This window comes from Eschrichtius robustus, chromosome 8, assembly GCF_028021215.1.
Source record: "Eschrichtius robustus isolate mEscRob2 chromosome 8, mEscRob2.pri, whole genome shotgun sequence".
Lineage (NCBI taxonomy): Eukaryota > Metazoa > Chordata > Mammalia > Artiodactyla > Eschrichtiidae > Eschrichtius > Eschrichtius robustus.
This window is the reverse complement of record NC_090831.1, coordinates 106,928,151-106,939,666: the sequence shown is the minus strand read 5'-3', so window position 1 is coordinate 106,939,666 and position 11,516 is coordinate 106,928,151.

Sequence of the window (11,516 nt, the reverse complement as noted above, 5' to 3'; positions counted from 1 at the left end):
ATCCTTAAGTGATCAGATGCTCTGAGTCTTGCTGGCCTGTTTTGGTGTTAATATACAAACATAGGCAAACTATGAAGGAGTTTGCACTGATGTATAAAATATGGTGGCTAAGCTAAAGTAATAATGCAAATAAACAAATATAAGGAAGGTTAAAATGTCTCAAGTTTAGAATTCTAAAATAACACAGAGTCCCATGGGAAAACCAATACCACACCATCCACTGTCCTTTCCCACTTCCACAGCCTGGGGGGTAAGTCTTGGAGCCAAGGAGAAGGGAAAGAGCCAGCTCTCTTCCAGTCCCTGATTCATCCTGCCTGGATCTGCATGGCCCATGCCTAAACTCGTTGGTTAGAAATGTGGTCACATCAGTTATCTCCTGTCCATTCATCTTGCCCTCTCTTCTTCCTGATGTTGATTTAGTGGACGACACAGTAAAAGCCATGGTGAGCCCTCTGGAGGGGAGAAGCACCACAGATCTTTGTTAGGTCACAATGTAGAGATTAGTGATTAGCCTCATTAATGATTAGTGATGAAGAAACTTATGGGGTCCATGTAAAAGGAGATATTACTGAAAAGAAAGGAGAAAGAGGGAAGGCTAGGGCTGAGGCTGAAGGAAACCTACCAACCAGTGAAGTCCAATCATCACCCGAGAAAGGTCATCCCTCAGCTGTGTCTATGGTTGAAGTAGGTTCTTGCACCTGGGTGGATCCAGGCAGACCTTGCCCAGCAATAAAACTGGAGCAGCTAAACCGACTTTCTTCCTAACCCCACTTATTTTATACGAAAGGAGCTTTATCATCATCTCTAGGCTTCCAAAACCTCACCACTCTTTCCCAGCTTATTATCCCTGAACCAGCCTTGGGCTAACATGGGCTATGGAAAAGATTCTTCTCTCAGTTCTTTGACTCACACACTTGCCAGCAACAGTCTATGACTGCCAGCACCAAAAGGGCAGAGTGACTCTGGGTCAGCTTTGCTTCATGCAAAAATAAAATATAGAAATCCAGATTTTTTCCTCAAATGATTAATTTGGGAGGTGATTATGTATTTGTTATTATTTATTTATTTATTTACAAAAGCAAATAAATGCTTTGAAGTGTTTCCTCAAAGACACACTCTGAAGTGTTTCTTCAGCTTTTCTATGGTTCTGGGTTTTTTGGTTGTTGTTGTTGTTTTTCTTTTATTTTATTGAAGTATAGTTGATTTACAATGTTGTGTTCATTTCTTCTGTACAGCAACGTGACTCAGTTATACATATATATATTCTTTTTCATATTCTCTTCCATTATGATTTATCACAGGATATTGAATATAGTTCCCTGTGTGGTTCTGTTTTTTTTTTTTAAAGATTATCATTGGTATAAAATTATATCATCACTTTATAAAAAACTTGGGAAAAAAACTGAAAAAAGGAAACAATCTTACATGACCCCCCATCCTCTTAATGCATCTATCACATGCTAGCATTTAGAGATTTTCTTTCTTATCTTTTCTCCTATACAATTTTCCCCTTCTAAACATTAAAGGATTGTATTTTTTTTAATTTGAAAAAAAAAGTACTTCAGGTATATGATAAAAAATGTAAAGTAAAAAGTAACAATCTCTCTCCTCCAGCTTTATCCCCAGTGACCGCTGTCAACTCTTATATATCTTTTCAGGAAATAGCTTTTTATATAGGGTGCGTGGCTGGGCTGGCATGTGCTGTGCGGGGATAGGGGTAAGCAGTAGATTTGCTCCTATTTGGAGTATGGGCACCTGAACCATGTGAGCAGCCCCTCCTTAGTGTCAGAATTGTAATACGTAAAATTTGGGAGCTACAAGGGATGGTGTTTCTGGACATGTAACTAAAATAAGAGACAAAAAGAACTGTAGAGAGAGCCCGGGTGCTATTAGGAATTCTGGATGTAGCTCTTTCTGAGGTTGATCCATGACCCTGGCCTTCCTATGATTTAATTGTTTGACCTTTCTCAAAGTTCATGACCAATAAACTTCCTGTCTGCTAAAATTTATTTGAATTGGGTAGATGTCATGTGTCAACAAATTAGCAATTCATCATAAGCATTTTTCTTTCTCTGTACAATCTTCATGTCCATAATTTTTCTTCCAGTTTTATTGAGATATAATTGACATAGCACTGTATAAGTTTAAGGTGTACAACAGAATAATTTGACTTGCATACATGATAAAATGATTATCACAATAGGTTTAGTGAGCATCCATCATCTCATATAAATACAAAATTAAAGAGATAAGAAAAAATATATATTTTTCCTTGTGATGAGAACTCTTAGGATTTACACTCTTAACAATTTTCATATATAACATTATAATTAACATTAACAGCAGTGTTAATTATATTATCATATCATACATTATATCCCTAGTACTTATTTATTTTATAACTGAGAGTTTGTACCTTTTGACTGCCTTCATCCAATTCCCACCTCCCCTTCCACTCCCCACCTCTGGTAACTACAGATCTGATCTCTTTTCTATGAGTTTGTTTATTTGCTTGTTTGTTTGTCTTTGAAGTATAATTGACCTACAACACAATGTTAGTTCCTCTTACACAACATAGTGGTTCCATATTTCTATACATTTCAAAAAGATCACCATGATAAGTCTAGTTACAATGTCACCATACAAAGATATTACATAGTTATTGACTATATTCTCCACACTGTATATTTCATGCCCATAACTCATTTATTTTGCAACCGAGATTTGTATCTCTTAATCTTTCTCACCTATTTATTTTCTCCCCCCACCTCCCTCCCCTCTGTCAACCACGTTTTGTTCTCTGTATCTATAACCCTGTTTCTCTTTTATTATGTTTGTTCATTCATCTTTCTCTGACTTATTCCACTTAATATAATACCCTCTAAGTCCATCCGTGTTGTCACAAATGGCAAGATTTCATTCTTTTTTATGGCTGAGTAATATTCCAATGTGTATATGTACATATGTATATATATGTGTATATACACACTCACATATACACATTTTCTTTGTCCATTCATGTATGGATGGGCACTTAGGTTGCTTTCATACCTTGGCTATTGTAAATAATGCTGCAACGAACACGGGTGCATATATCTTTTCGAACTAGTGTTTTCATTTTCTTTGGGTAAATACTCAGAAGTGCAATTGGCAGATCATATGGTAGCTCTGTTTTTGATTTTTTGAGGAATCTCCATACTGTTTTCTGTAGTGGTTGCACCAATTTACATTCCCACCAACAGTGCACAAGTGTTTCTTTTTCTCCACATCCTTGCCTTGTTATTTGTTGTCCTTTTGATAATAGCAGTTCTGACAGGTGTAAGGTGATATCTCGTGGTTTTGATTTGCACTAATCATTCCCTAATTAGTGATGCTGAGCGTCTTTTCACATGCCTGTTGGCCATCTGTAAGTCTTCTTTGGAAAAATGTCCATTCAGATCCTCTGCCGATTTTTTAATCAGGTGGTTTATTTTTTTGATGTGGAGTTGTATGAGTTCTTTGTATATTTTGGATATTAACCCCTTACTGGGTATATTGTTTGCAAATATCTTCTCCCATTCAGTAGGTGGCCTTTTTGTTTTGTTGATAGTTTCCTTCACTGTGCAAAACTTTTTAGTTTGATGCATTCTGTTTATTTATTTTTGCTTTTGTTTCCCTTGCCTGAGTAGACATATCCAAAAAAATATTAATTAAGTTCATGTCCATAATTTTTAAGGATAAACGATAGCAACAAGCAACAAAAAGAAAAAATAGATAAATTGTACATTATCAAAATTTAAAACTTTTGTGCTTCAAAGGACATTATCAAGAAAGTGAAAAGATAATCCACAGAATGGGAGAGAAATTTTTTGCAAATCCCAAACGTGATAAGGGACTTGTACCTTAGAATATATTTTAAAATCTCACAATTAAATAATAAAAAGACAGAAAAACCCAATTTAAAAATGGGCAAAAGATTTGAATAGGCACTTCTCCAAAGGAGGCATACAAATGGCCAATAAGCACACGAAAAGATGCTCAATAGAGAAATGCAAATCAAAACCACAACAAGATACTACTTCACACTCACTAGGATGGCTGTATCAAAAAAACAAATAATAACAAGTGTTAGTGAGGATGTCGAGAAATTGGAACCCTCATATACTGCTGGTGGGAATGTAAAATGGTACAAGTTGCTTTGGAAAATAGTGTGGCAGTTCCCCAAAAGTTTGAACATGGAGTTACCATATGACCCGGCAATGCCACTCCTCAGTATATACCCAAGAGAAATGAGAACATGTCCACACAAACATTTGCACATGAATGTTTAGCAGCACTATTCATAATAGCTAAAAGATAGAAAGAACTCGAACGTCCATCAGCTGATGAATGGATAAACAAAATATGATGTATCCATACAGTGAAATATTATTCAACAATAAAAAGAAATGAAGTACTGAAACACTACAAATTGGATGAACCTTGAATACTTTATGTTGAGTGAAAGAAGCCAGACACAAAGGATCACATATTGTGTGATTCCATTTGTATGAAATGTCTAGAATAGGCAAATCAATGGAGACAGAAAGTAGATTTGCCTAGGGATGGGAGATTGAAGGGAAATGGGGAATGACTGCTAATGGGGGTGATGAAACTGTTCTAAAACTGCACTGATGGTTGTGAAACTCTGTGAATATACTGAAAACCATTGACTTGGACACTTTAAATGGGTGAATTGTATGGTATGAGAATTATGATAAAACTGTTATTTTAAAAAATAGCCTATTGAGTGGCTGTGTCAATGGGATTATTTACATAGTTGTCAGGTACAAACTGTTCCTCTATTATTTATAGTACTCTGTGTTTCTTATCATTTAACAAATATTAACTGAGCATCAGATGTGTTGGGAATATAAAAAAGGAGAAGAGCATCTCATGCCCCAGCCAAGGAGGCAGCACCCATACACGGAAGGTAAGTAACTGGGCAAAGCAGAACATAATAAATGCTGCTGGATTCAGAGGCAGGCTTGCTGTCACAGGCTTTGCACCCTAAGGAAGGCTTCGCTGAGAATGGAAAACACTGAATCTTGAAGATAAATGGCGAGAAACAAAATATAACAGTTATCATTTGTCAAGCACTTACCCTGGTGGGCACTCTTCTAAATATAACATATAGAGGGTGGAACTTTCAGAATGGCAGGGCAAGGAGTTAGGTGGAGCCTCTCCCCAGCAAAACAACAACTTAACTGGTAAAAACTGTAAGACAAAACACACGCTATCATTTAAAAATCACTTGAAGTTGTTCCAAGAGCATAGAGCAAACAGAAAAATATTATACAAGAAACCCACATTTTAGGAAGAATGATGAGAGTCTATGGCCTTTGAGCCATGACCCATTATTCCCTTAGCCTGCCTCTCCCAGCCCCTTGTTACAGAAGCTCTCCCAGGGAGCTCTGCTCTTAACAAGAAGATTCATCCCAGCTCCCAGTCTGTGGCTACAGTTTCACCCCAGGAGAAGCAGACTGTCAGAACTTCCATGCCCCTAGTTCTCTGTTGTGGAAACTCTATTACAGGCATGGCAGGCTGAGAATACTGGGGCCCCATCACTCCATCCCTCCCCCAAGCCAGTTTGTAGAGTGGGGTTCTAAACCAGGAGGAACAGGAAGAGAAGATCAGTATCTTCCATCCCCCACCCCACCCCCTCACAGAGCAGCATGTTGCTCCAGGAAAAATGGGGCCCCACCCCCAGCTCTGATGCAGTGGCACACAGGTTCTGCCAAGGAGGAAAAGCAACTCAGAAGGACAAAGAGCTTCAGAACTCCGCTTGAGACTGTATTGGAACAGAGCCTGGAGAAAATTCTGCCTAATGGTGTTGTGGAAAACAACAGAGATCTTGATGTAGAGCAATTAAGAGGAGCTGGTTGCTCCATGATACAAGCAAAATGGCAGAGTGGCTAGAAAGTTAATAGAGAACCAGGGAAAGAAGAAGCCCATAAGAGCCTTCCTGGAAGCCCATTCGACACTAGGGAACAAGCAGGCTGAGCACACGTGCCTAGCTGCTCCCACTCAGGGGCAATCAGGGCAGGGGATGGGGCAGACTGGAAAACTTCCCCAAGCCACACACTGGCTGTTAACACAGGGCCCCTTATCGCACAATGGGCTTAAACACAACCTCTGACCAAACACTGACTGAACAATAAGCTACTCCGACCAGGGGCAGCTCCTCGGAAATTAGTCTTAAAAGTAAAATCAGGGCTTCCCTGGTGGCGCAGTGGTTGAGAATCTGCCTGCCAATGCAGGGTACACGGGTTTGAGCCCTGGTCTGGGAAGATCCCACATGCCGCGGAGCAACTAGGCCCTTGAGCCACAACTGCTGAGCCTGCGCGTCTGGAGCCTGTGCTCCGCAACAAGAGAGGCCGCGATAGTAAGAGGCCCGCGCACCGCGATGAAGAGTGGCCCCTGCTCGCCGCAACTAGAGAAAGCCCTCGCACAGAAACGAAGACCCAACACAGCCAAAAATAAATTAAATAAATAAATAAATTTTTAAAAAAAGTAAAATCACACTCATCCCTGGCAGTTGGGATGACTGTGGGCATGCCTGAGGCTGCACCCTGTCAGGAGTGATCAGAGAGGGAACATCTAAGCTGCTAGGTGCTAGACAAACATGGGGCAAAAAAGTAAACTCCCTGAATGTGACAGCAGCCTCCAAGCCAAACACATATCCAATGACAAAGGGTAAAAATATAACTGGCCTTAAGGGGCCTTAAGTACAACCTGTGACCGATAAGTACCTGAGGCCAACCCCGGGCAACCCCAGCTAGCCAGGGTAAAAGATAAAAACAAGGGGAAACTGTCTGAGCAGGGACATCAGGGACTGCACACCACAGGGGAAATAGACTTGGCAAAATTAGTTCAGCCAAGCCATTAAACAAATAAACAAATGATGAAGCAAACAGTAGCTACAGCCCTCTGGGATGGGAAATCAGCATCCATAGTTGCTACAATCTATTATCAAAAATGTCCACTTTTCAATAAAAAAGTATGAGACATACAAAGAAACAGAAAAGTGTGGCCCACACACAGGAAAAAAAAAAAGCAGGAAATAGAAACCAACTTGAGGGGTTCAGATGGCACACTTAGCAGACAAAGACTCCAAAGCATTGATTATAAATATGTTCAAAGAACTAAAGGAAACCATACCTAAAGATTTAAAGGATTTATGATGACAATGTCTCATCAAATAGAGAATATCAGTAAAGAGATAGAAGCTACAAGAATCAAATGAAAATTCTGGAGTCAAAAAGTACAATAACCAAAATGAAAAATTTACTAGAGGGGCTCAACAGTAGATTTGATCTGTCAGGAGTAAGAATCAGTGAACTTGAAGGTAGATCAATAGAGATTATGCAGTCATAAGAACAAAGAGAAACAAGGATGAGTAAAAATGAACAGAGCCTTGGAGAAGTGTGAGACACCATTAAGTGCACCAGCATATGGGTAATGGTAGCACCAGAAGGAGAGGAGAAAGAGATAGAAAAAAATATTCAAAGAAATAATGGTTGAAAACTTCCCAGATTTGATGCAAAGCACTAGCTGATATATCCAAGGCATGGCCTGGTTTCTCTTTGTAGCTCATAGCCAAATGCAAGAGGAAAGACATAAATTGAAAAAGAAACCATTTCCTAAATATGACACAAAAAGCAAAGTAACAAGAGAAAAAAAAAGTAGATAAATTAGAATCATCAAAATTTAAAACATTTTTAAATTAAAAACGTTTGTGCTTTAAAGGATACCATCAAGAAAGTGAAAAGACAATCTGCAGAATGGGAGAAAATATTTGTAAATCATGTGTTTGGTAGGGGACTTGTATCTAGAATATCCTACAACTCAACAATAAAAAGAGAAATAACTCAATTAAAAATGGGCAAAGGATCTGAATAGACATTTCTCCCCAGAAGATACACAAATGGTCAGCAAGCACTAGTCATTAATAGTCATCAAAGGGTGAATTTTACGGTATTGAGTTATATATCGTTTTAAAAAGTAATGGAATAAAATAATATGTATAGAATTGTATTGTTGGGGCCAAAACATGTAAAAATGTAACATGTTTGACAATAACAGTGTGAAGGAAGCTGGTGGGAGCAAAGCTGTATTGGAGTGAGGAAATGACACCAGATGGAAACTCGAATCCATAGGAAGAAATAAAGAGAAACAGGAATATCAGTTTGTTCTGACATTCTACTATATCTATATAGTAGATATAGTAGAACAGAAGGTTAGTAGAACAAACTCTGTAATATATACTTGCTCTCCTTCTCTAAGTCTCTTTAAAAGTAATAATTATAACAATGTATTATTGGGTTTATAACATACATAGATGTAACAATAATAAAACAAAAAAGAGAGAGAAGGGGATGCAGTTATTTAGGAATGAAGTCTCCATATTTCACTGGAACTATTTAAAATATAAATCTCTAGGTCTGCTGAATCAGAATTTCAGAGGATGGCCAGAGCTTTCTTGGTCTGTACTGTGCCTTTGTGTGAATTCAAAGGCTCCTCTTCCTCTCATCAAATGTAGCTCCATGCCAGGGTCAATGGCTTAGCAAGCAGCACATGAACTGCCTCAGCCACCCACCCACCCTTCTACACCGAATGATCTGCACAACCGTATGAGAGAGGTGACCCCAGGCAGGACCCACATCTGTTATTTTAAGACTGTTCCTCTAATAATTCTAATGCATGAGCAGGGTTGACAACTGCTGGGTTAGGGAAGCATTCGAAAGGAATCTGAAATATCAGGTAACAGGTAAAATATGAGATGTGATTGTTAGGGAGGATTTGGAGGGGGGACTCAGGTTTTTGATCCCAAAGACTGAGAGAATGTTAACAGAAATAGAGAAGTTGGAAGGAAACACCTGATTTGGAAGGAATAGGGTAATCGTGCTGAACTCGAAGTCATGGCAAGACATTAGGAATGTGCGGCTGATAGTTAGAAGAAAGATGGTCCCAGAATTGAAAAACTGTCTATTTAGGGATCATCGTATAGCATAATGGTAATGAAAATACATAGTGTTTATACAGAGCCTACACAGTGCTTTCCTTTGTGCTGGACAGTATATATAAATATAAGCAGCAGTGGGCATAAGGGTGATGACACAGACAGTCGCTGTCCCATGAGGAGTTATTTACTCCTTATGTGTTTGGCCAGCAGTCTGGGATGGGTCAGATGAGAGCAGGGATCAGGAAGTGAGGTGGGACTGGGAGGGTGGTCGCGCACTCGACTACAAAGCCTGTAAGTAGTGCTGACAAGCAGCAAGTAGCTAAGAGTGGCTGCCACCTGACGTCTCAGGGCACGACCCTAGGATCTTAAAACAGGTAAGTGCTGATATCATCATGACAAGTAGATGATAAAAATGTCAGTGGCTTCCCAAGTTCCACGGTTAGCTGTCAGGGGTTCTCATGTGTGACGAACCCCTTTTGCACCTCTCATCCCTAGTAGAGCACATACGGAATTGACATTCACCAAAATCAGAAGTCTGGGTGTGTTGGTATCTGGACCCAGTGGACGGCTCTGTTTGATAAGGTGACTCAATACCTAGGAACTTGTGTAGCTTGAACCATGGATAATTTCCTGTAGATAAATAATGAGGCATGAAGAAAAGCGGGAGGGTATAAACAGGTTTGGAACTGTCAGGTTATTTGGGGAGAGGCATGCAGCAAGTCCCAATTGCAGTATCAATGACATCTGTCTCTACAGTTATGTGCACACAGTTATAATCATCCCCCTGGAACTCTGTGCTGTGGACAGGCCCCAGCCAGATTCTGGGCTTGGCCAGACTGGTGAGCAGGTGTAGGCAGTTAGCCAGCTTGCCTTTCTGGGCCTTACCTTCAGGGCCGCCATTTCTGTAAGGCCACCTCCTTCAACATCCAAGCTGGTTTATAGCATCATTATGTGTAGTCCTTCCTGGAAATTTTCACACAGGTCAAATCCAGAGCTAGGAAGCCAATTCCATGAAAGACAGGCTCACTAACCCCTTTGTTAGCTGCAGTGGTCGTCGGCCAATGTCTGCTAGGGTATTTTTTATTCCAAATCGTCCCATGAGGAATCCAGCAAAGTGGATTCCGTACAGGGTCTTTCTGGCTGCACTCTGCCATTTCAGAGTTTCCCAGTAAGGCAGGAAAACAGAAATAATTCTGATGATCCTTGCCCAAAAAACATGGGGCCTGGAGGGTCAAAAAAAATTAGGCAGCTACAGCAGAATGCCACGAAACTGCAGGGTCTTTCGTGTAGTTGGGAAGGTAAGGGGAAAACACCCTGGACATGGCCAGCACTGGGGAAGGCTGGCAATGGCGCTTATGGGCTCAGAACTGTGGGCTCCACTGGCTGTGAAAGCTGGAATTCACCTCTGGAAGGAGAAACTTTCTTTATAATGCCGAGTTAGCCAAGCGGAGCGAATGCAGAGTGCCTGTAAGCTTTTCCTTCTCGCCTGACTGGGAATCTCAGAGTTTGCAAGTTAGTTACTGAGTAACTGATAGAGGCAGTTGATGTGACCCTAAGGCCTTTCATAGAATCAGCAATTTAAAGAGCTGCAGGCAGACAGTGAGTCCAAGGTCAAAAACTGGAGGAAACCAAATCCTGGGCTAAATTGCAGAGCTACAGGGCAGAGAGAAACCAGTCCAAGGAATGTGATGCAGGAGGCAGGTGAATGGAGCAGGAGAGAAAATTTGTGCAGGATTTAAATCTGGCTTCGACTGTCTTGATGCAATGGGAACGGAGCCATCAGGGACCCGATCCGACTGGACGCGATGAGTTCTGTGCCTTTAGAATGACTATGAGCATGGAGCCTTGGAGCAGACTATGAGCTGTCATCCCATGAGTCTTCATCTTCTGCTTGTCACCCAGGAAGTATATTACTAATTATATAGCCTTTGCAAAATCTTCTGAGTGGCCTTCCTTCCTCTTCCCAATCCTTTGGGCAGAGTTTGGGGGTCTCTTGCTCAGCACTTAAAGCACACCTCTTTTTTGCATGTATCTCGCTCTACTGAGAGTATTTATTTGCATAGCTCTTTCCCCTCCCTAGACTGTGGCTTATTGAAGGTAGAGCCATTAGAAGTGCTTGACTTGGTGTTGGGAGCATAGAAAGTGCTAAATAAATATCTAGTGAATGAAGGACTCAACCCAAGACTGAGGGTACACAAGCAATAATCTGATCCTCCTCCCTTTCTTCAGTCTCATCTCTGATGGCATTGTTCTGTTCCTCCTGAGCTTGAGCGAATAGGTTGAACTTCTTTCTATCTGAAGTTCCCAGCCAAGAATGCATCTGCTGTGACCACATCTTCGTGCTTTCCCTGCTGCTGTCCCCTCACTCTGGAATCCTTTTCTTCCCTTTTTATGCTTTTGGACATGCGACTTCACCCTTACCTCTCCACCCCCTGGATTGGAAGCTCCTTGAAGGCAGGACTTATTTGTACTCCCAGCAAAGCCTGACCCGGGACCTTGCACTCAGCAAAGGCTCAATCAGCTTTTGCTCAGG